The following is a 12,568-nucleotide window of genomic DNA, read 5'->3' on the forward strand; positions in this document are numbered from 1 at the left end:
TGTGTCTACTAAAAATACAAAAATTTGCCAGGTACAGTGGTGCACACCTGTAGTCCTAGCTACTAGGGAGGCTGAGGCATGCATATTGCTTGAACCGGGATGCGGAGGCTGCAGTGAGCCGAGATCGCGCCACTTGACTCCAGCCTGGATGACAGACTGAGACTCTGTCTCAAAAAAGAAAACACACACACACACACACACACACACACACACACAAAACAAAACAAAAACCACCGGAATTTACAAAATGAACACCTTTTAATGAGTTTAAAGCAATTTTGAAAGTAATGTAAGAATGATGCTAGTTAAAAACAAAATGTACCTATCACATCCATCCCAAGTATCATGGCACAGTTACATTTTACATCACTTGATAAATTAAAAGCAAAAGTGCTTAACATAATTTAGATAATTCTTTCACCTGTAAGTCATTTGAGAGACTCTGAACTTAACCATTTAGAAAAAGGGTAGATTAACTAGTACTATATGGTTAAAACAGAAATACGATTCTTAAAATGTACACACTAATTTGCCAAAGTAATTTTCTGCCAAGTATTCTAGAATTAAGTGATATTGACTGCTAATAACATCTCAGCCACTGTGCTGGCACATATGGTTCCAAGACTCTCTTTTTTAAAAAAAATTATATTTATTTTTACAATTTACTTTTCTTTCCTTTTTTTTTTTTTATTTAGACAGAGTCTCACTCTATTTCCCAGGCAGGCTGGATTACAGTGGTGTGATTTCGGGCTCACTGCAACCTCTAACTCCCAGGTTCAAGTGATTCTCCTGCCTCAGCCTCCCAAGTAGATGGGATTACAGGCACCACCACCATGCTCAGCGAATTTGTGTATTTTTAGTAGAGACGGGTTTTATCATGTTGTCTAGGCTTGAACTCCTAGCCTCAAGGGATCGCCTGCCTTGGCTTCCCAAAGTGCTGGGATTACAGGCATGAGTCATCGCACCCAGCTATTTTTACAATTTATTTTTCAACTGAAAAATTAAGACAGTATGTATTTATCATGTACAACACAGACTCTCTTAACAGCATCCCAATCCACCTCATTGTAACAAGACTCTTCACTATTGAGTTTATCCTCCAAGTTGAGCTTCAACTTCTTTCTGTAGAATAGGAATCAAAACCACAAAACCAAACCAAACTATCCATAAGCAGCACAATAAAACCCCTATCCCTTTAAAAGGATAAAGTATCTGGTTATATACCAAGGCATGTTAGCTGGATCTAATAGAGCCCTCACCACAGAATAGCTGAACTTGAATGTGTTAGTCGAATTAGATTTCTTAAAAACAAGTAAATTATGTCACTTCCTTGCTTTAAGTAATAGTGGGCTCTCTGCATCATCTTTAATGTGAAGTATAATAGCTTGCATACAATTATAATTTAATGAATAAGGAACACTGATAATGTGATCCAAGGTTAAAGTTTACTGTTGAATGATACATGGAAAAAGCACTTATAATAAAGCCACATAACAGAATAAAAATGCTCACAGGTATATTTTAGTGGGTTAAAAGAATACTTACCCGAAAAGTTGCAGAGTCACTTGCATAAAAATATTGTCACAAAAGTCTTACTGACTTTTAAAACTGGGCAGAACCCCAACTCAGAAACATTTCAATAATCAGAAATATTCTCGTCATTTAAAAGCAATAATATGGCATTCAAAAATATACATAGCCTGTAATCCCAGCACTTTGGGAAGCCGAAGTGAGAGGACTGCTTGAGGCCAGGAGTTTGAGGCTAGCCTGGGCAATAAAGAAAGGCCCTGTCTCTACAAAAATAATAATAATAAAAATAAAATAAAATAATAATAATATTAAAACTTAGCCAGGTGAGGCGGTGCATCCTTGTAGTCCCAATTGCTCAGGAAGCTGAGGTGGGAGGATCCCTTAAAGCTTAGGAGTTCAAGGCTGCAGTGAGCTATGATGGTGCCATTATGCTCCAGCCTAGGCAACAGAGCAAGACCCTGTCTTAAAAAAAAAAACTCCCTAATGAATGCTAATTAGTAATATTTTATTGTTACATGCGTTAAATAGAAGTTTATTATACCATTGGGAAAGAAGCAAAAGGCAAATTAGTAAAAGTTTAAGAATCTACTCTTTTGTGTGTGGTCACACTCCACTTTAGAAAGTTAACCAAATTATACCCTATACATAACATACCACACAATTTAAAGAGATCCAATTATTTTACTGTAGATAAAACACATTCTTTCCAATAGAGTCAAACTGACAGAGGAACAGTTCAATTTAAATAGGAAAAAAATTGCTAATCACTTATTCTTTATCGTGCAATATTCATTTTCATATGCTGTATGAGCTTGATCTAAACCATTTCTTTAAGAATAAAAAAGTAGCTGACTCATAAGTCAAATGATATTCCTATGATACAAAAAGATTTCGTAAAAAACGGTTGGCTTTCTTTCAAAATAACTATCTCGTAGCATAACAAATACCTTTATTCATTCTATATGTGGTAGGCACTGGTGACACAGCCTTAGTAATATTATAAATACAAATAAACATGAAGAGTCACATAACCATAAACAAAATACAAAGGGGAAACCGATTAAGGACTGATCTTGCTTAGAAAGGAAAAGAGCAGAGACGGCATTATGGAAGTGGCTACCATTTGAATTGAGCCTGGTGGAATCAGCGGGATTAGTCAGATGTGGCTGGAGTTCAGTGCAGACTGAGGCTGGCTAGGGCACAAAGAAATGTGGTTGAAAATCTAGGCTTTAACTAACAATATGTTTATGTATATAAAATGCATTATATAAGTTTGAAACAATGTATTTGTTCCCCTACTAGGTTTTCTTTTACTTCAATCCCAAAATAATATATTTTTTAAAACCCTGAAAAAACCCAAATAGTAATGCACTTCATGTGATGCACACAGCACTTAATTTAGGTTCAGTTTAGTCAACAAATCATTATCCTCAAGCACTGAGAAATTTCTCACTTGCAGACGAGGCACGAGTGGGACAGAAATCCAACCCAGAATAGCAGGGTAAGTAGCCCAATTCCTATAGCAGTGACATTGTGAGCAGAATGGGCAATAACTAGAGACATGGGGGGAAATCCACTGGCCACTGCAGGACACTGTCATGGCAATATTTCACTCTGGAGACATTTCCTTCCAGCAGAGTACAACGCAGGGCATGCTATCAATAGGCTAGTTAACTGGCAGGTTTTGATCATCAGAGTGAAGATGGAGTCTCCACAATGCAAAGATCAAGATATCCACCTCAGGTACTTAACTTGCTTTGCCAATTCATTTTCTTCTTGTTGAAATATTTAGTAAGCACGCCATATATACAAGGTTTTGTACTGTCTACCACGAGGAAACAAAAATACAGTTTAAGACTATAAGGGCCTTAAGACCAATACTATGCCATCTGAGTTTACTAGGCTAAATTTCAAACAAAGAAGAGTAGCACAATTATACTTTTTCAAGCAGTCTATAGTATTGGTGGAAAGCGTTCCTCAAAGCATACCTTATCCATTGGAAAACCGACAAGTGCTCTGTTTCACTGCTTTATTCTCGAGAAACACTTTCAGGTTAATTTCAAGTTATCCCCACAGCTCTGCTCACTGCCCTCTTCTTTTACTGTGTTTTTTTTTTTTTTTTTTTTTTTTGCCAGATTTAATTTCCTGTTCATACAAAAAAAAGTTGAAATAGTTTCTCCTCACTTGAACTTTCGCAGCAACCCATGACCTATGATGTCATAATGTCTCAAAAACATCTTTGTTTAAAACGTATACTGAATATTCCAATTCATCATCACCACAGTAACTTACTGATTAAATTTAAAATACAGACTTAAAGCCATGTTAAAACATTTTCAGTGGATTTAAGATAAATTTTTAAAGAGAATAGAAATATTCCTCTGTATACTTAAACTGGATAGAATCTTAGTTGGAATCTGAAAATTGGGCAACTTAAGGAAAAAATTGTGGATCTTAAATTAAGACTTTCAAGTCAAATGGAGCAAACTTGAAGCCCTACTTCTACATTTCTATGCTTCTAAATATAGATGTATAATATACTGGGAGTCATAATATGAAGCTGTTATTGTTAATTCCTAAAACTTGTTATTCCTTTCACATTCACACATAAAAAGCTGATTTAGGTCACTTCAATACCTAACTATATTATTCACAAAAAATATGTACAGCAAGTCATTCTTCAACTGCTTCAGAAAACTGAAGTGAAAATATTTAACATATTTAGTAAGAATTTCCATATCATGTTTTCCTCATCTAGACTTGAAAACTAGAGTAGCAAACACACAAAAAACTACAGTAGCACAATTATAAGAAAAAAACTATTCTTTTTTTATTCTTAAGAAAAAACTTTGGAAATTCTTCTAAAAGACCTTGAAATCACAAGGCTGCTGCTGAAAATGCAAGAAAACAATTATGCCAGAAATGGCAAAGTGTAAGACTTTATAGGCTTTAGTTTGTACAATATAAATAGAATGAAATTACAATGGTATCATTCATCCATATGAAACAGGGAAAAAGAATTTATAAGCAAAATAGTTGTGTCTAAAAACAAAATAAAAAACTTACCCAGCATAACCTACTTCTTAAACTAATGCTTTTAAAACAGCAAACATCAATTTACATAGTACAAGTCAAAGAAACATGAATTGATATTATTAATAAATCTTGCCTGGCCTCTACAATTAATAGCAGAACTCTTAATTTCTTTAAAAATTAAGAAATGTCTTTAAATGCTAAATAAAATACTATCTGTAATATATAATCTCCTGCCATTACATCGCTCTTAAATTTTAAGTCAGTAAAGATTCCTATTTTGAATCATATCACTGAAATGGCCCAAATAATTGAAGAATTAAAGAACTAGCAGCTTCTATTAATAAGTTTAGACTAGTATTGATATACCTTAAAAAACATTATATAATGTATAGTGTTAGTACCTCCACAGGAACATCTGAGGAATTATTCATCTAATTCTCTTTGGAGGTCTAGGGGCAAATCAAGCATCTTCTCTGAGTAAGTTAAAAATAAGGTATAATAAGATTTTAAATACAAATCTTTAGGTTTTAAAGCAATTTGTGACTACTATGTATTCATGTAGCCTAAAGTTAAGGAGAGACGAAGACGAAGATATTTCCAATGCTCAAATCTTAAAATGTTCAAGCATTTGAAAACCTAATGAATATATTTATATTTCTACAACAATATAATATTTATAGTATGTAAATCCTTTGCACTAGATATTGTGCTGGCACTAGAGCTACAAAGACTATTTGCCATAGGATCATTAACAGAGGAAAAGGACTACTGTTCAATTAGCCATTAGCTACTTATTATTAATACATAAAAGTAACAAGAATTACTCACCAGGCTTCACCAAAATCAATTCTTAAAAGGATATTCAATTACAGGCAAAAAGGACACTAGAGTAAAAATAAGACTCAACTCCTTTGTCTTTGAGCTGTTCTCAATAAGCACTATGGGGATGAAGCACTGAGGAAATACACTGTGGTTGTGAGGCTGGCCTGCCACTCTGGAAGTCTGACACCAGACTGACGTCACACTCAAACATGTCATTGCAGCCGCAAATTAAGGCAGCTCCTCCAGGAAGAATCTGTTGTGATTATGCATGCCTTCCAGCCATAAGAGTAAAATATGATTTCAATTCCCTTAAAATTGGCATATAGCATAGGATAAAACACCAAGATATATGGTTGCAAATAGTTACTGAAGAAAGCATTTACTGAGTATTAAAATAAATTTAGCTCTAAATAAATGGATACTTCTTGTTAAACTGTAAGGACACCATCTAAAATGACTCTAAAAAACAGGTTTTACTGTTCTTTCCAAGACAATACATATTTGTTTCAAAAATTCAAGCAATAAAAGGTATATAAAAGGCTAAAACTGCCTGGAATTCCACCACCCAGAAATGATGATGATGGTTGCTCAGTTTTATCAATCACTTACTATGTTAAGCACTTTACAAATTCATGTGAGCCTCACAACCCAACAAGATAGATTCTATAATAGTGATCTCCATTTTACTGAAGTAACTAAGGCACAAAGTAGTTAAGTAATTTGCCCACAGTCACAATGCTAGTAAGTTATTAAACAGGATTCAACCCCAGGTAGAGTGCCTGCGCTGCCCAGACATTTGATTACCAAGGTATACTAACTAGTAGAAAAGATAAGAGTTGTTAACATTTTGGTGAACATCATTTCAAACCAGAGTTTGTAACATAAACAGGTATTTATTTAACAGAAGGAAATAGAACTATACATGTTGTTTTGCAACATGCTTTCTTTCACTCGATAATATGCTGTGCACAGGTTTCCATGTCAGCAATTACATTCCTAACTTTCCTTTTGTGATGACTGCTCAGATATCTTTGTGCTTTTCTGTGTTTAGCTATGTAGGATAATTCTCCGAAGTGGGATGGATAGGTCACAACATGTGCATGTTTTCAACATTTACACACACTATCCTCCAAAAAGGGGTAACAATGTATATTTGCACCTCAGTGCACTAAATTTCTCCTTTCCCTACATCTCAGCTCATACTGAATACTGACAATTATTTTTCTTCTTTGCAGGAAAGTCATCACACTGTTTTAATTGTGTGTATGTTTCAATTTAAAGTGAGGTTAAACCTTTTTTCATATGCCTATTCACACAGAAGGCAGTACGGCTTAAAGGTCAAAAGCACATCAGCTATGAAGTCAGATGACCCCAGTTCAAGCCCAGTTCCTTTTCTCAACAGTTTTCTGACCACAGGCAGGTTACTTAGCCTCCCCGTGACTCCATTTTCTTTCAGAAAATAAACAATAATGTAATGCTCATGAGATTTTTCTGATTATTGTATGAGAAAAAACATGTCAAGCAATTTGAACAGTGCTTACCACATAATAAATGTTTCATTAAATGTTGACTGACATTTAGTGGCTGACTGTATTTCTTCTACAGTTCCTGCCCTGTACCCAAAATGGTGATTTTTAACAGTATGTGGGCAAACCATTTTACAAAACATATTGTACGTACCTTGTTAGAATGCTACTGATATAAAAATTTTTAGATACCTCAATCTGAGTTGTCTTACAACTAAATCTAGCACGCAACGTAACTGGTGCTAAAACAAATTCCTTTCACATGAAACTGCTGTAACAAAAATTAAAAATAGCATCTCAAGTTGAGAAAACAAAATTGTTTCATCATGTAATTTGAAATATAGATAAGCAAGCCAACACAGTTTGCTATAACCAGAAGGGTTTGCATATGTTTTAGAGAAGTAGTGATTCATGATCTTTCTCATTTTTTTCAGTGAAGGCTTTGTTAGTTTCAAATATGTTCAAGTTTAAGCTCCTCATACAATAGAAGAAAACAAATCCATTCTCAGAAACATGAAAAAGAAGTCAATGAAACAACTTTTCCACAGTTCTAAAAGCCAAGGACAGCCCCTTTAAAAAACAAATCAGAGAAACTAAAAGATAATAAAAAAACATAAGCTATAACCTACAAACACTGTATAAAGATTAAAATATCGTAATATTACTATCCTTACCCCCAAATCAGTTTGATCTTCTATCCTATAATAAAGCCTTCACTGTTCTCTCATCAGACAGCTGTAACAAAACACCTCTAAAAACTTACTAAGAAGGAATTTTGTATTATCCTGACAGAGCTGGTTTAGGTGTAGTCACTGTTGTATATGCTATAAAATCACCCCATTTGAAGGCAGACATTTTTGTAATAAAATTGCAGCATGATGTCTGCATAATCTACACAGTGGCATGGTGGTTCTGCATATGGCTGCCAGGAGAAAAACAATACATCGAATCAGCAGGGATGTGTCAAGAGACCCTGGAAGCTTATGAGGGATACTAAGAAGCATCAAGTCAACCAAGTGTTTGGTTTATGAAGTTACCAGCACCCTGCACAGCTTCTCTAAAACCTGTGAGGGTCAGGCCCTTTTATACAGTCACCTTTTACAGAAGGACTACCACAGGGAAAACACAGTTGTGAAGGGGGGAATAAGATATAAGGTCCCTGCTCTCAAGATCCTAACAGCCTGAAGTGACAGTTTAATAAGAAGGAGAAAGAGCTGTAAACAGATCATTATAACACAACCTCATTTGTAGAGCACAGAGGAGGAAATGGGTAAATGTCTGGGGGAATCTGGAAAAGGCTTAACAAACTGACAGCCGACCTGACTGTTTGAAGAGGCGATTTCAGTTACAGGTAGCAGCAGCTATAAAAGCGCTAATCTAAGATGTAATCTAAATTTTACATTTAAAAAGGATGCCCAGTTAAAGAGAAACTATTCATTCAAGAAAAAAAATAGGTTACAAATAGGGCAGTTCTCACAAGTTCCTTGTAAACTTCTGCCCAGTTTTCCCCAAATGTCACTGACAACAAGCTTAGCTTTCTCAATTGTGCCCAAACCACATTTTAGGAAAAGAAGCTTAGGAGGACTGTGGATCAATGCTCCACTACTTCGTGGGAGCTAATAACGTCTTTAAATCAAGGGGAATGCTAAATTTCAATTAATCTTTATTCTCTTTTCACGTTATCTCTATACTATAGGTCAGGAACAATGCTTCATTAAAAAGCTACAGAAAAAAATCCAGTGAGGGCCTCCAAAGTATTCTCCACCAAATAACATGTTTCAGCACATTCCTCAGCAGTATTTGTGATAATGACTAAAGATCTAATTGTGATATTTATAATTTTTCAGCTCTTATGTTACTCTACTTCTCAGTGCCATTTAAAACCTTGACCACTTTCTTCTTCCAAGTGCCAGCCTTGACCTTGACTTAAGCTAGTTTCCCAGCATTCACTCTAGTAAACAGGCTTCTTGTTCAAACAACTAAATCCAGCATGAGGTGTTCTGAATACCATAAATTGGTACCAATTTACTCATCACACATATTCAAAGTAGTTCTTTTAACGGGTAAGAAACAGATCTCCTACCAATCTCTTTTCCATACAGTAAGTAATAGTGCTGTACAACACGATGCATACAAATGTTTCTTCACCAGTTGACAACTGATTTTTATTGCCTAGGTAATTTAATACAAGTTATTCAGATCAGAAAAATACTAGTACAATGAGAAGAGGACAACTGCATATTACATCCCAAGTTTAAACAGAGGCAAAAATTAAGAATAATGATAATCTCCTTTCCCCCTTTTCCCCAAATTTCCAAATTCATTTATTTTGGTATAGCACATACCATTTGTTCACGACTTAAAAAAAGAAAAACCAAAGTAACACTAATTACAAAAGTAAATTTTAAAATAATTTGAAAATACGGTCTATTTCTCTCTTTCATTTCCTCATTATCGTCTACTAGAAGTTGGTAACCAGGTAAGGAGTAAATCAGCTTACAGAAATTAAACCCTTACACCTAATGATTACCTGAGGTAGGCTTCAAATATCCCATGAACTTACAGCACAGGTAACCACTATATAAACTGAAGTAGAGTATAAGAATAAACTCTATGCCACCAAGGAAGACAACTGATGTGGGTATGGGGTCAACAACTTCTAAACACAATGCTAGTCTCGTCATCCTCATTTAATACTAACATAAAAGTTCAGATATTTTTCATCCACTACCCAATACATGTTCAAGGGTTGCTCCATGCTATCATCTTGGTTTTCTTTTAGAGTTGAAATTTCACTACACTGCAACCCTTAGAAAAAGTAACTGGAAGAGTTGAATGATTTAAGAATCAAATGAATCCATAAATACCTGCTTAGTAAGAGACCAATCATAATGAAAAAGCCCTTCATACATTAGAATCTTCCTCCTCAGAGGGTGACAACCTCTAAAATACATTTGCTTACTAATGGGATTCAGAACCATGTAATTAGAAAATATCAGGTTCTCACCTTATCAATGACAAGTAAGGCCAGTTTAGTAAGAGACTAACTTAGACATTTTTTGTTCTCCTTATTTCTTCCAAATCCTTTCTAAATTGTTTCCACTTCTTGTATGAGATTAGTAGCCACAAATTCCTCCTTCTGAACTGTCATAACTTGCATATCTCACTAATTTACATTATTTAGGTCCAGCTCAAATGTTAGAGAGATCTACCCCTATCTCCCTCACTCAGGTAGTTTCAGTACTACATATTAGGAACAATCAGCATAACCAACAAAATTTGGAGACATGGGTACTTCCATCTCAAATAATCTGTCAGTGTAAACCATTTTGCACACCAGGTGGAAAGTATATACTCATGGAGACTGTACTAACATCTAATAAGTTCACTCATACAGCCAAATACAAACCAAAATGAGAAATACAATCTAAAAAGCAGCAATGATTTGAGCAATAAAACTAATTCTATTTTTTCCCTGTGTCCTTGTTTTCATACGGCATCTCAGCTTCTGAGCTATAGGAGAAATGTGTGGTTATATTTATACCTCCTTTGGCATATTTAAACTCTATCTTTGGGTGCTTGAAGACAATTTCTCTCAATGGAAAAAAACAGACTGAGTGGTGACTCTTTTAATGGACTCTGGAATCTTCACATTTTCAGCTTAATCACTACAGTTCTAGAAAAATTTCCAAAGAGTATGTATGCAACAAATGTATAAAAACTTAAATTTACTGATTTTATAATTAAGTATACAGTGGTAATAAAAAATTACATTTGTAAAAATTTATGCTTTATGAAAGATAATCTTCAAATTCTAGCATAATAAATTCTGATTCAAGAACATATTGATGAATATGAAATCACAAATATGAATATGAAATAACTCAAGCTTTAAGAGTAAATATATATTTATATACACATATATATAATGTGTGTGTGTGTGTGTGTGTGTGTATAGGAATTTAGTTGTAGTTTCCTTACCTAGGTCCTAAGTATAACCTTTTGGATGAATATACATTTTTCAAAATTGGCCGGGCGCGGTGGCTCAAGCCTGTAATCCCAGCACTTTGGGAGGCCGAGACGGGTGGATCACGAGGTCAGGAGATCGAGACCATCCTGGCTAACATGGTGAAACCCTGTCTCTACTAAAAAATACAAAAAACTAGCCGGGCGACATGGCGGGCGCCTGTAGTCCCAGCTGCTTGGGAGGCTGAGGCAGGAGAATGGCGTAAACCCGGGAGGCGGAGCTTGCAGTGAGCTGAGACCCGGCCACTGCACTCCAGCCCGGGCGACAGAGCGAGACTCCGCCTCAAAAAAAAAAAAAACAAAATTGACAAAAATTGCATATATTTATGTGAATGTACACTTGAGAATGGCAGTTTGTGACTTACACTCTAACTGTATATAAAATGACTTTCACTCTGAAGGAAATAAAATCTAGCTCGTTTTCTACAGAGCCTGATTTACCAACAATATATCTATTATTCAAGTACTAACAGTCAATTCTACACTTGTACCATCTGCTTGGAAGATATATGGTATGTTTTTGATGCAGGAATAGAATTAAACATATGATAGTGTTACCAGTTTCATTATCGTAAAAAAAAAAAGGCCTCAAAGAAACTCTTACAATGGTTGCTTTGTGTGTTAGCTTGATTTACTTATTAAGAAACTCCTGTTTACCCTTTTGTAGGGAAGCAAGAAAATACTCTGTTTTAAAAAAGCTTTACTACCACAGTACAGGACAGACTGTGTTATGGAGACTCATGATTAAGACACAGCCTTAGAACCTAAAAGACACTTCTATCTCTACAACGGACTCAACGAAAGGTACTGAAAAAGTAACTGCCTTCATACGTTGTCCTTGACTCACCATGGTATTGCATAACAGACACAGTCATGTGGTCTCATGTCAGCAACTCCAACCAAGACCATTTGCCTGCCAACATCAAGCGTTACTGGGGTATGGCTATTTTCCCTTAAAACCAAACCAAAAACAAACTAAATATTTCTCTGCTATGAGTAACTTAAAAAACAAAAACAAGTTTTAACTGGCCACACTTCTACATTCCTATTTCCGACACTGGAGGGCAGATTTCTTTTTCCTTTTTTCACTTCATTTGTATAAATTCCTTTGTCAACAAGTTTTTTCTTTCCTTTTAAATGAAACCACTTATCCTTTATTTTGGAAATTTATTGAAAATGTTACACATACTGCTGTCTAGTGTTAAAAAAAATCACATAAATGGTTTGAGATTTGATTACTTGGCTAATAATACATTTTTCATTTATTTAGCAAATATGTAGAGTGTAATGCTTTTTCCATAAAATAAGCATTTTTTTCTAGATCCTGTAGGAGAATTAAAAAATTAAAAGAAAAAAAGAGAATGTTTAAACTAGGTGTGGGTGGGTAAAGGGGCTAGATAAGCACAGAAATAAAATAAAAGTGAGAATATTAGATATGCTACTGCATAAATGAACTTTGCAGCTGGATATGCTACTGCACAAATGCACTTTGGTTGCCTAGATCAGAATTCTGGATCAGGTCTTAGGAAAACTATTGTACTTTTCTGTGCCTCAGTTCTTCCTTCATCTCTGAAATGGGTCTAATAACATCTTCCTCATACAGTTGTTATGATGAAACAAACGAAAAC

At 35.0% G+C, this 12,568-nt stretch overlaps 1 protein-coding gene across 8 annotated transcripts in view; it reads right to left on the reverse strand.

Annotated features, from left to right (window-relative positions):
* Positions 1 to 12,568, reverse strand: part of PLEKHA5 (pleckstrin homology domain containing A5) — a 260,555-nt gene that overhangs the window by 142,454 nt on the left and 105,533 nt on the right. The window contains exon 1 of one of the 8 annotated variants that reach the window (XM_033222727.1): positions 3,519 to 5,346. The exons of the other annotated variants lie outside the window; for them this stretch is intronic. The gene's annotated coding sequence lies outside the window, so the exon portion shown is untranslated. Of the gene's footprint in view, positions 1 to 3,518; positions 5,347 to 12,568 lie in introns of those variants that run through there. 8 annotated transcript variants of the gene reach the window in all.

The sequence above is a fragment of the Trachypithecus francoisi genome, unplaced genomic scaffold (assembly GCF_009764315.1).
Source record: "Trachypithecus francoisi isolate TF-2019V2 unplaced genomic scaffold, Tfra_2.0 Lachesis_group11, whole genome shotgun sequence".
Taxonomy (NCBI): domain Eukaryota; kingdom Metazoa; phylum Chordata; class Mammalia; order Primates; family Cercopithecidae; genus Trachypithecus; species Trachypithecus francoisi.